Source organism: Pantherophis guttatus, chromosome 2 (genome assembly GCF_059756535.1).
Source record: "Pantherophis guttatus breed Tessera chromosome 2, ASM5975653v1, whole genome shotgun sequence".
NCBI lineage: Eukaryota > Metazoa > Chordata > Lepidosauria > Squamata > Colubridae > Pantherophis > Pantherophis guttatus.
The window spans coordinates 109837582-109850481 of record NC_142064.1 but is presented as its reverse complement, the minus strand read 5'-3'; positions in this window follow the sequence as shown (position 1 = coordinate 109850481).

The following is a 12900-nucleotide window of genomic DNA, read 5'->3' as shown; positions in this document are numbered from 1 at the left end:
GAGAAACAGAAACAACAGGACATATTACTGAAAGAAATAGGTCAGCTAGAGAAAAAGCTTCAAGGAAACCCAGACAATGAACAAACCAATGAAATGTTAACATTAGTCAAGCATAAATTAAATTTAATAGAACAAGCCAACTATGCAAAAAACATTAAACATATGAAACAACATCTCTTTGAAAATGCAAATAAGATGGGGAGGTGATTGGCATATAAATTAAAAAATAAAAAGAATAGGATAATACATCAGTTGCAGGATGAGGTAGGAAAATTACAAAATAAGGAAGAAGAAATAAAAAAAGATTGCTCTAAAATACTTTGAGAATTTATATAGACAAGAGGAAACTGAGATAGATAAAATAAATTATTATTTAAAAGAGAAAGGTATGCCTATATTGGAGGAAGAAAAGAGAACATGGTTAAATAGGGAGATAACATCTATGGAGTTAAAAGAAACAATTCAAAAACAAAAGAACAATAAGACTCCAGGACCAGATGGTCTGCCAGGGGAATTTTATAAAAATACGGGGGAACTAATAGAACCAATATTTTTAGAATTGTATAATGAGGTTTTGTTGGAGGCAAAAATGCCCGTGTCATGGAGGGAAGGATATATCACCATGATTATGAAAGAAGGTACCGAGGCAAATCAAATCCAAAACTAGCTATATGCCCTTTAGCCCCACATGCAAAACAACGTTTTACAAAATAGGCAGTTGAATACATTTTTTCTTCTTTTGGTTGTTGCACTCTCAACTGATCCCTTTCTTGTCTTCTTTTGGATTCTTCCAATAACCTACCGGTCATGCCAGCCAATGTCAGTTCATCTCTGGACAAAACCTCTAACGAAGAAACATAGTCATCATAACTATCGTTCAATGAAGAAAGAATTATATAAACTTGTTGTAGTTCTGAGAAAACAAGTTCCTTTTCATGCAGCTCCTGGAAAATTCTGGTCATGGATTCCAAATGAGCCATCATATCTCCACCTTTAAGAAGATGTTGTTTAAATAATCTCCTTGTGAGATAAATATGAGCACCCACAGAGTCACGAACATATAGTCTCTTCAACTTGGTCCAACACCTAGCAGCAGACTCTTCACCACGAATATGGACAAGCTGCTGGTCACCCAGTGTTAGTCCAATAATGCAAAGAGCTCGTTCATTTTCTCTGTTAAACTTGGTTATTTTCTTCGCATCTTCCTCATCAGCAGGATCCCATGCTGTTACATCCGGTGGATTATTAACTATATCCCACAGTCCTTCTCTACAAAGAAGTAGATTACATTTTGCAGACCAGGATACATAGTTTGTTCCATCCAGCCGGGTTATCATGGAAAAATTTGCTGCTTGTTCTAGTGCCATCTTCACTTGGATTGTTTATCACAAACACAGTTTGTACTATTCACATTAACTCTCAGTTTAACTCTTAACAATCCTAGTTAGTTCTGGTTGGCTCTGGGCCTATAACCAACGTTAAGGATATTGGTGTTGTGTTTACCAACCAGCAGAGTAAATGCACAAGGAAACGTTGCTGAGAGCAATGAATAAGAGTTATGCAAACTGGTTTATCAAAAGCTTACTTTATAGTAGAAAAACAGTATCATAGTCTTTAAACAAATTCCAAGTCTTTGCCATTTAAATCAGTCCAGTAGTTACAGATATCTTCTTACCCAATAAACAGTAGTTGGTTAGAATAACAAACTCACTCTGGTTCACAAACCACAATGGTTGCAGATCCATCCAACGATGATAGCACAATGGATAGCACTCCTCACACTTATCATCCTCTGGTAGCATATCATCAACTGAATACGTTACAGTTCCTTTCTTAAATACATTCACAACCAGTGATTATATAATTACAGCATGACTCAGCATTAAAGCCTTAAAGTTACACAATAGATATTCATATTAAAGTCACAGAACATATATATTGCCTGGACAACTTGTTAGGCTCAAACCATATCCTAACAGTTTGTCTTGTTTCTCTCTGGCTTAGTCCCTCAACTCCTATCTCTGCCTCTATTTGTATCTGTCCTCTTCCTTTCTTTCTCCCGCCTAGCTGTTCTGGTTCCCCTCTCTCTTCCTCCTCTAATAATTCTTCCCCACTCTTGCTCTCCGACTTCTCCCACATCCGATTCTGAGGGGTTCATATATCTAATAAGAAAATCTCGACTTCCGGGTTGCTGTTTGCCGCTGCCAGACGTTCCTTTGGGATCGTCAGCTTCCATCGCCTGTTAGAGCCGCCTTCACAACGGAATGGCGGCTCGAAGATAGAGCCGGCAGGGGTGGGTAGAACTCTCTGCAGAGTCCCAAAAGTTTTTTTTTTACTTTTGGGACAGAGCGGATGAGATGCCCCGTATCCCCAGCCGCCGCTCCGGGCTTTGGGAGACCTCTGCTGATGCAGAGCCAGGCGTCAAAAGCAAGCCTGCAAATTTAACAGACTACTCAAAGAAAATGTGAGCTGGACCTGTAATATTGAACCGCAAGTATTTTACTGATTTTTTAAAAAAAAAATTACTTAAGAGAGAGGAGGAAAAGAAAGAGGAAAAAAAAAGCCTTTTAAAATGGCGTTGGCTGGAGGAGAGGCTGAAAGGGAAAGTCCTTCCCTTTTCTATTACCACAATGTAGCGGAATAAATACCACTGGCTACATTTGTAGACAAAACTTCGCTCCTGTGTCTTTTTCTTTTTTTTTTTCCCTTGGAGACCTGATATTGTTGTTGATTGGAAAGAAGTCCCTTTTTTTTTTCTTTCTTGCTTTTTTTTTAACAAAGCCTGCCTGGGCGGAAACATGGCACTGAGACTCATAAAGTCAGATAAACAAGAAGGGGGGGGATCCCCCCACCAACAACTTAAAGGAACAAGTTTTAATTCTTCAGTCTCAGAAACCTGATTTTAATATAATAGAATTTTTTATAGAGGAGATTGAAAGAAGGGAGGAGATTGTGAATCAGCAATTTGAAAAATTTAAGCAGGAAATTAAAGAATTGGTGAAATCTAAGTTTGATTTTTTGGAGAAAAAATTCTCAAAAGTGGTTAATGGTTTTACAGGATTTATGATACAGTTGGACACAAATACTAATGTACTAGAGTCTAAAATGGAAGAAATTCAAGATAAATTGGACAATAGAATTCAAAAAATTGAAAATGATTTGACAAACACTCAGGATAATAGCTTAGAAGAAAAACCTAAAATGGATGCTGATCAAAAGTATGGTAATGCAGAAAATCTGCAACAGAAGATTGAAAAAGAGATTTTAATGGTACAATATAATTTCACAGAATATGCGATAAGATTAAGAGGTTTGCAGGAAAATAATAGAGATGATTTAAGGAAAATATCTTCTGAATTTCTAGCTGGGATTCTAAAGGTTCAACCTGACGAAGTGTTTTGTAGGATCGACAGAGTTTATTGAATCAACTCCTGGATTGCTAAGCAAAGGCAATTGCCTAGAGAGGTGGTGATTTATTTTACAGATAAGGAAATTAGGAATAATATCGTTCAAAGTTCCTTCAATTCTAATTTGCAATTGTATGGAAGAAAGATTTGGATTTACAAGGAACTCCCACCTAAGATATTGATGGAAAGGAAGAAATTTGGTTTTCTGGTGAATGAGTTAAAAAAGAGAAATATTTCCTACAGGTGGGACGCCCCAGTTGGTATTATATTTAGATACCAAGGAGAAAGATATCAGCTAAATACTGTTGAAAGAGCGGAAGAATTTTATCAAAATAGGTTGAAAATGAACTTAACATCTCCAGGTATAATACAGGATAAGCAGAAGGAGCCGGAAATAAAGGTAAAATATCGAATTACAGAGACTGTACCAGATGAATTGCCTTTGGATTTATTGGATACCCCAGCTGGACTATCTACAAATTTGAGAGAAGAGGCATCTAATCTTAATGTGATGACTTATCAAGGCAAGGATAAACATGGAAACCAATTAGGGGATATACAAGGGATAAAAAAGAAATATGAGATACAAAAGCAAAACCAACAAGACCAATCTACAAAGCAGAATAAAAACCGACCAGATGATACACATTTTGTAGAAAGGGAACCAGGATGGAAACCAAACCCACAAAAAGAAAAGAAAAAAAGAAATAGGTGGCATAAAAACAGAAATTTCTAAATCAGGCAACAGTGAAGCCAGTGATTTTAAAATATGAACGATTATGTGTAAACACAGAAGAGGCGACGTATTGGTTAATATCATCCTGAGGTTTGTGGCAGATCTCTGCATGGCCGTAATCTGGGGACGTGAAACGAGCCTTAAACTGATGGATTTGAATTATCCATTTTGGAATTTCTTTTTGTGTTGATAAACATATTATATTATCTTGAATCACAAGGCAAGAGAATTATGCTGGGGCATGCAGAAGATCGGGTTGTTACCCACTACGATGATGGGAATTAATAATCCTGATGAAACCCACAATTATTACTATATGGAATATAATTATAATGTCACTCGGGTGGTTGTTTTTACTTTTATACATATAAGAAGATATTTACTACTGATGGGGGCAGATATGATTGAAGATCTTGAATAAACTGTTGCACCAGTAAGCTATGTTACCCGATTATGGATGTTGGTTCTACCAATCCAGTGGAAAGACCTCAAAGAAGATACTATATGGATTATAAATTTAAAGTCATTGTCTTTTCCTTTTTTTTTTATTTAGATATAATGGAAAATATAGACATATATTTTTAAGTAGTGTGGGCAGTGAATCAAAGATGTTAAGAAATGTTGTGTATGGCAATTTTGCATGATAGTGGGTGAATAAGCTAGTTAATAGATTGATTAGTCTAAGAAAAGGGATTTTTAAGTGTTATATTTAGGGGAGTGGAGGAAATGGATAGAGTGGAATAAATGTTAAACTAGATTTTATGGGGAAGGCCGCTTTGAAATGTTATAGTAATATATATAGAAGATTAAATGTTAAAGTAGGACTTATCGTATAGTTTTAAAGTGGAGAAGTTATTCTATAATGTCATAGTATAATGTCTTTTTTTTTCCTTTCTTTTCTCTTTTTTGATATGTATGGATAAAGGGGGATGTTATAATATTAATAATATTTTTAGTAAGTAAAGGTCAATATCTAGAGGAGGGAGTAAGTAATCTGTTATGAATTAGGTTTTTTTTTGTTATGAAGAAATCACAGGGGGGATGGGTGGGGAGGGGGGGTTAGGGAGGGGGAGGGAGAGGGGGAAAAAAAGGGGGGAAAATTTGTATTTGAAAACTTTTTCAATAAAAAAAAAAAAAGAAAATCTCTGGCATCTCTAAGGTTGTCAATTCTCACTTTTTTATCGGCCCACGTAAATTGTAACCCTTCCAGTAATAGCCACCTATATAGCACTTTGTGTTTTCTTAGTTGAGCAGTTAAGAAATGATAATTTCGCCGTAATTCCCGTACCGTCTGGGAAGTTGTTTCAGAATTATCAGTTGTTTGTCTTTATGTTACCATTTTGTCTCTGGACTTCAAAATCACTTCTTCCCTAAGTGCTTTCTTGGATAACCTAACATGGACCTCTATCGGGAGTTTCTGCCTCCTGGCGTAACTCGTATGTACACGGAAAACGTCATCAATATCTCTAGAACATCTTCCTTAGCTATCTCCAGAATTCCAGCCAGAATGTCTGCCACTATATCTCTTAGAGCAGTGGTTCTTAACTTTCCTAATGCCGCGACCCTTTAATACAGTTCCTCATGTTGTGGTGACCCCCAACCAGGGGTGGGTTCTAAATTTTTTTAGTACCGGTTCTGTGGACGTGGCTTATTTTGTGGGCATGGCTTGGAGGTCATGTGACTGGGTGGGCGTGGCTAGCTGGTCATGTGACCGGGTGGCCATGGCTATGTGTATAGGGACTACTCAGAGGGCTGAAAAAAGTCATTTCTGACAGGTCCTCGCACTTTTTTTTTCTTTATTTAAAAAGTTTTACAAATACATTTTCTCCCCAATTCCCCCTCAAACCCTCCCTAACCCACCCCTCCCCCCATGACTTCCTCTAGATAAAATCCAAATCAAAATTACATTTTTTGAAACTTAAACCCCTCCACCCCCTGTGTACTATTTATATCTTCATAGAGCTCAGTTAATCTATCCCTACATAATACATTCAGCTAAAAGCTATCTGATATTTCCTAGTTTGATATTTATTCTGCACATAATCTATCCACTTTTTCCACTCCCATACATAAGTCTCTTGAGTTCGATCTTTTAAATATGCTGAAATCTTCGCCATCTCTGCAAAACTGGCCATCTTCAAAGTCCATTCTTCAATAGTGGGCATAGCATCATTTTTCCAATATTGGCCTATCAATAATCTCGCTGCTGTCACCATATACAATATCAGCTTTGTTTCACCCAATGTAAAACCCTTAACTATACCCAATAAAAACAGTTGTGGAGAAAAATGGTTTTTTCTTCAAAACATTTTGCATAACCCACCAAATTTTTATCCAAAAAGCCTTCGCTTTCTTGCAGGTTCACCATATATGATAATATGTGGCATCTAAACAATCACATCTCCAACATTTTGGTTGAACATTAGGATACATGCACGATAGTTTCTTAGGATCTAAATGCCACCTATAAAACATTTTATAAAAATTTTCCCTCAAGTTCTGCGACTGTGTAAATTTAACATTCTGGACCCATATTTTTTCCCATGTTTCCAACATCACTGGTTCTGCAAAATTTTGTGCCCACTTTATCATACAATCTTTAACCAGTTCATTTTCTGAGTCTCTTTCTAACAAAACATTATAAACCCTCTTAATATGCATTGGACCTTTCTCTTTTATATGTCTAACCAATTCTTCTTCATACATCATTATACCAAGTTTTTGATCTTCTTTCCATCTCAATTGGAGTTGATTATACTGTAGCCAAGTTAAATTAATCCCTTCTTCCAACAGTGTTTCTAATGTCTTTAGTTGCCATCTGCCCCCATCCATAAGAAGAACTTCTTTGTATAAAAAACCCCCGAGTGACATTATATTTGTATTCCACATAATATGACCAAGATCCAGCCATAACGGTATTTTGTAATCCCATTTGAGTCGGTGCTTCTTCCAAACTCTCATCAAAGAGTTCCTAAGTATGTGGCTTTTGAATACTTTGTCCACTTTATTCTCATAGAATAAATATGCATGCCAACCAAATTCAAGATCATAACTTTCTATATTCAATATTCCAGTCTTTATCCTTCCAAACCAATCACTTGCTTGCGTCAAGGCCGCTGCTTCATTAATACAGTTGTAGGTTTGGAAGTTTAAGGCCTCCCCTTTCTGGGACATCTTGCATAATTTTCAGTTTAACTCTCAGCTTTTTCTCATTCCAGACAAACTTATTCACTCCTCTTTGCCATTCACTCAGTTGTTTATCACTTTTAAGCACCGGAATCATTTGAAACAAAAAAAAAAGAAATCTAGGCAAAACGTTCATCTTAACTGCTGCTATTCTTCCAAGTAGCGACAGCTGCGGTTTTTTCCAGGTCTCCATATCCTTTTGTACCTCTCGCCACAACACCTCATAATTATTTTGAAATAATTTTGAATTTGAATCTGCAACTTGAACTCCTAAATATTTAACCTTTGATACTATTTCAAAGCCTGCCTTGCTTTCAAGTTCCTGCTTTCGAACTTGTGTCATATTTTTAACTATCATTTTCGTTTTTTTCTGATTCAGTCTAAATCCTGATACCATACCATATTCTTCTATAATGTCTTTCATCTGGATTATTGATTCCATCGGCTGTGTTAGGGTAACAACCAGATCATCTGCAAATGCCCTAGTCCTATAATCTTCTTGCCTAATAACTATTCCATGTAGAGAATTTGAGTCCCGTATTGTATTCAACAAGACTTCTAGTGTTAGAATGAATAACAATGGGGATAGCGGACAACCTTGTCTTGTTCCTTTTTCAATACTAAAATTTGTAGTCAAACTTCCATTAATAATAATTTGTGCCATTTGTTGTTGATAAATTGCTGCAACTGCCTGTATAAACTGATCCCCAAAGTCCATTTTTCTTAAAGTCCTTAATAGAAAGTTCCAGTCCACTCTATCAAAGGCCTTCTCCGCATCCAAAAACACCAGCACTGCAGATATCTGTTTATTCTTCTCAAGATATTCCAATAAGTCTATTATTTGCCTTACATTATCCTTCATGTATCTGCCTTCTATAAATCCTGCTTGATCATGATGAATCACCTCTTGAATAACTGGCATTAACCTGTTGGCTAATTTTGCAAAAATTTTGTAGTCATTATTCAGAAGAGATATTGGTCTGAAGTTCTCAGGTTTTTTAGGACCTGCTTGCTCTTTCGGTATCAATGAAATATAAGCTGCTTTCCATGAGGGAGGTATTTTACCCCCTTGTTGTATACTGCAAAATAAGTCTTTGAGGTATTCAACCATTTCTGCTTGTAAAGTTTTATAATACACAGCAGTTAAACCATCCGTCCCTGGTGCTTTAGCTGTTTTCAGTTGTTTAATTGCGGCAATAATCTCCTCAACTGTTATCGGTTGATTCATTCTTTCCTTTTGTTCACTAGATATTTTCATAACTCTTCTTTCTTCTAAGTATTTATCTATAAGTCCAGTTTTTATATCATCTTTAGCATATAGTTTGGTATAATAGTCTAAGAAAGCTTCTTTAATTAATTTTTGTTGAAAAATTTCCTTTCCTCCACTCTCAATGCTACCAATAACCCGTGTACTCTGTCGTTTCCTCAATGTGTAAGCCAACCATCTGTCTGGTTTATTAGCGTTGCAAAATGTATTATGTTTCGCAAATTATAAGTTAATTGCTGTTTGTTCCGCCATAAGCATATGAAATTGATCTTTCAAGAGTTTTATAGCTCCTCGTATTCTTTCATCTGTTGGGTTTTTTATAAGTAACTGTTCTTTTTTCTTTATCTCTGCTTCCATTTCAAGTCTTTTCTTTTGTCGATTTAATTTGTGTTTAGAGTTCATATAAATGAGTACCCCTCTCTTATATGCCTTACTCGCGTCCCACACAATCTCAATAGGGGTACCCTTATTCAAATTCATCTCAAAAAATTCTTTCATTTGTTTTTTAAGTTCATTTACATTCTTTTCATATCTAAACAAGTTTTCATTTACTCTCCATGATCTTCTCTCAGTCTTTCCCATTTCAATTTCTATCCATACCGGGCTATGGTCAGTTAGAGTCCTTGGAAAAATCTTTGGTTTTTTTGTTTTAACAAGTAAATCAGATGATAATAAAATGAAATCAATCCTAGAGAAGGATCTGTGCCTGTCTGAGAAGAAAGTAAAGTCCAAATCTTTTGGGTTATGTATTCTCCAAATATCTTTTAATTCCAAATCTTCTTTCATATCAAAAAAAGTCTGCGGTAGTCTGATCATTGACTTTGCCGAACTCTTTTTATCTATTTTGGGATCAATTACTCCATTCCAATCTCCCATGATTAGAATAGATCTATCATCCCATTGCAATATTTTAAAATGCAAAGTCTTATAAAAATTTTCTTGTTGTTGATTAGGAGCATAAATTCCAATCACCAAAATTGGACCATTTTCTGTATAAATTTCAATTGCCATAAATCTCCCACAATCATCTGCTTCTATAATTTTAGCTGACAGTCTTTTATTTACGTAAATCACTACACCATTCTTTTTTTCCAGATTTGAAGCTATAAATTGTGTTCCTAATCTAGAATTTACTAAGTATTTTTGATCTTGTATTCGAATATGAGTTTCTTGTAGACAGATAATATCATTGTTAAATTGTCTCAAATAATTGAATAATTTCTTCATTTTGTGTGGTGAATTTAATCCGTTCACATTCCAAGATAGAAACTTAATTGTCATCTGGAGCCTCTTGAAGCGATAAGAACATCTGCTGAAGACTTTCTTCCAGGTTGATAGTCTTCGGCTTAGCTCCTCCCATGGCTTCACATGCTTGTGTATTAGCTTCCTTCTTGTCTTGCTGTGGCTTGGACCTTCCCTGTTGTTTTTCTTTAATTTGCTTATAAGCTGCTCGAGTTATTCACTGATCTTTACCTTCACACATCCGGGCTAGGTCCAAAGCCACTTCTCTTGTATTCTTGGGTAGTCCAGTTACAGTTTCCAGAGGGAGATCTAACAGGGGCTCATCAAGAAATCCCCCTGTAGCTCCCTGCAATTCCATTGCCTCCCTCTCTGTCTGTTTACATTGCTCTTCAATCTCTTGTTCAAACTGCTTCTCCTTATCACTCTCCTTTAACTCCAATACTGAAGATGTACGTGGGGATATTGAACCTGTTTTAAAAACTGTAGAATAAAATTCTTCCACTTTCTCAACAGTATTTAATTGATATCTTTCTCCTTCATACCTCAATATTATGCCAGTTGGAGCATCCCACCTGAATGGGATGTTTTGTTTCTTTAGCTCAGTCACCAAAAATCCAAAATCCTTTCTGTCTTTTAACATCTTAGGCGGCAACTCTTTATAAACTCCAATTTCCTTTCCATCCACTTGCATAGCAGACACAAAGGACCTTTGCAAAATATCATTTCTTATTCTTCTATCTGTAAAATATATCACCACATCTGTAGGCAGTTGTCTTTGTTTAGCCACCCAAGAATTCACTCTATAGACTTTGTCCATCTTGCAAAAAATCTTTTCAGGGCTGATCTTTAACATCACAGCTAAAGCATCAGCACAGATCTTTCTCAGGTCTTCTCTGCTATTGTCTCTTATACCTCTAAGTCTTATAGCAAATTCCATAGATCTAAATTGCATCATTGTCATCTCATTTTCAATCCTTTGCATTTTATTGTCAGCATTAAAGATTTTATGATCCGCCTCCTTCATTTTGCTATCTACTTCTAATCTAAGTTCCTCCACTTTTTTATCAGTTTGCACAACTGCAGCTGAGAGACCAGTCACCACTGTCATTAACTTTTTAGTCACCTTGTCATATTTTTCTTGAACCACCTCTTTGATTTCTTTAATCTCCTGCTTAATTTCTTGTTGAGATTTTTTAAATTTTTCATCCATGTTTTCATCTTGCCTCATCAAAGCCTTAGCAATAAACTCTTTTAAATTTTCGAGATCAATCTCCTTTCTCTGGCTCTGCTGGCTAGGAGGCTGTTGTTGCGGCTTGTGCGTGGGAGATCCCCCCCTTGCTGCCTTCACTTCTTGCTTTGTCTGCTTTGAGGCCATTCTGCCACGTAGTCTAACTTTTTCAAAGAAGGAAGTCTTTTTTCCCTTTCTTCCTCCACAGAATCCTCTAAAAAATTCCCCCAGGTTTAGTCAAGTTGAAGATAAAGTTAAGTCAGAATCAGGCTTACTTAAAAAATATTTCCCTTTCTCTTCACTTGTTGCAGACAGTATTACTTTGTAGCGTATTGAAATGACTATGCAAATCCATTTTCGCTTTCAGCTTTCACTAAAGCTGAAGCCGGGCGTCATTTTCAGGAAACTTTCAATCTTTCACTTAAGTTTAGTCACAGGGCTAACCCAAATACTTGCTGTTTTGAAGTTCAAGTCCCGATTTCACCCTGTTCTTTGGAAAAATACTCTTTGTTTTCGCTTGCAAGGCTGGTCCTGCCGTCTTGTTCTACGTTGTGTAGAATTGCCTCCGAAGTCCAGAGCCTCGGTGAGCTGGATAGGGAGCCTCGCCTGTTTCCTCCCCAGAAGCAAGAAAAGCAGTCTGGGGGCTTCGCAGGGGCTCTACCTAATCTCACCGGCTCTTCTCTCGATTCCTTAAGGATTCAGAGTTATCCAAGCCGCTTCTCCTTTCTCGAAGCGGCTCTTTACAGGCAACGGGGCTGGCGGTCCGAAAAAAGACCGTCTGGCAGCGACGGGAACCAAACTGGAAGTCCAGGTCCTCGCACTTTTGACTGGTCCTCACACTTATGACCATCCTCACATTTATGCCTGTGCAGCATTCTTAACAACCATGTCACTCATTTCACAACTGCTTCTTTTCACCATGGTGATAAGATAGGGCAAAAAACGTAAAATGTGAGGATAGTTGTAAATTCGAGATCTGGTCAAAAGTGCGAGGACCAGTCAAAAATAGCTTTTTCAGCCCTCTAAGTAGTCCATGTGCACAAAAGGACTACCCAGAAGGCTGAAAAAAGTGATTTCTGACAGGTCCTCGCACTTTTGACTGGTCTTCGCACTTATGACTGGTCATCATTTATGCCCATTGTAGCATTCTTAACAACCATGTCACTCATTTCACAACTGCTTCTCTTCACCATGGTGACAAGATAGGGCAAAAACGTAAAATGTGAGGACAGTCGTAAGTTCGAGGACTGGTCAAAAGTGCGAGGACCAGTGACTTCCTGTCTGGTTTCCGGTGCCGCCAGACGGTCCTCTGCGACCGCCGCCCCGTTGCCTGTAAAAGAGCCGCCTTTACATCTGAAAGGCGGCTCGAAAAACTCCATTTCCTGATGGAAATGTGAGTCTGAGCGGGTGGGGGTGGGTAGAGCCCTCTGCGAAGTCCCCAGAGTCTTTTTAAACTCTTGGGGACGAGCAGGTTGGCGCTCCCCCTTTTTCCCTCGCCGCCGCTCCAGGCATCGGGTGCACTATGCACTTTTGCATAGCCAGGCGCTGGAACCGGACTAATTAATGAACTTAACAGATGGATCTACTAAAAAAAAAATATGAGATTTGGATTTGGATTTGGGACCCTAAACCGCAAGTATTCTTAATGAATTTACAAGCATTTTAAAGTGAAGAGAAGGAAAAAAAAAGTTTTAAAATGGCCGCGGAGGCTTGGGAAGTAGAAGAAAGAAGAGTTTTTTTATAACAGATACAAAGTTGCGGAATATACAGTGCTGGCTACAATTTGCAACAACAATAGTTATTTTAGGTTCCTCTCTTCCTGGTGATTACTTGA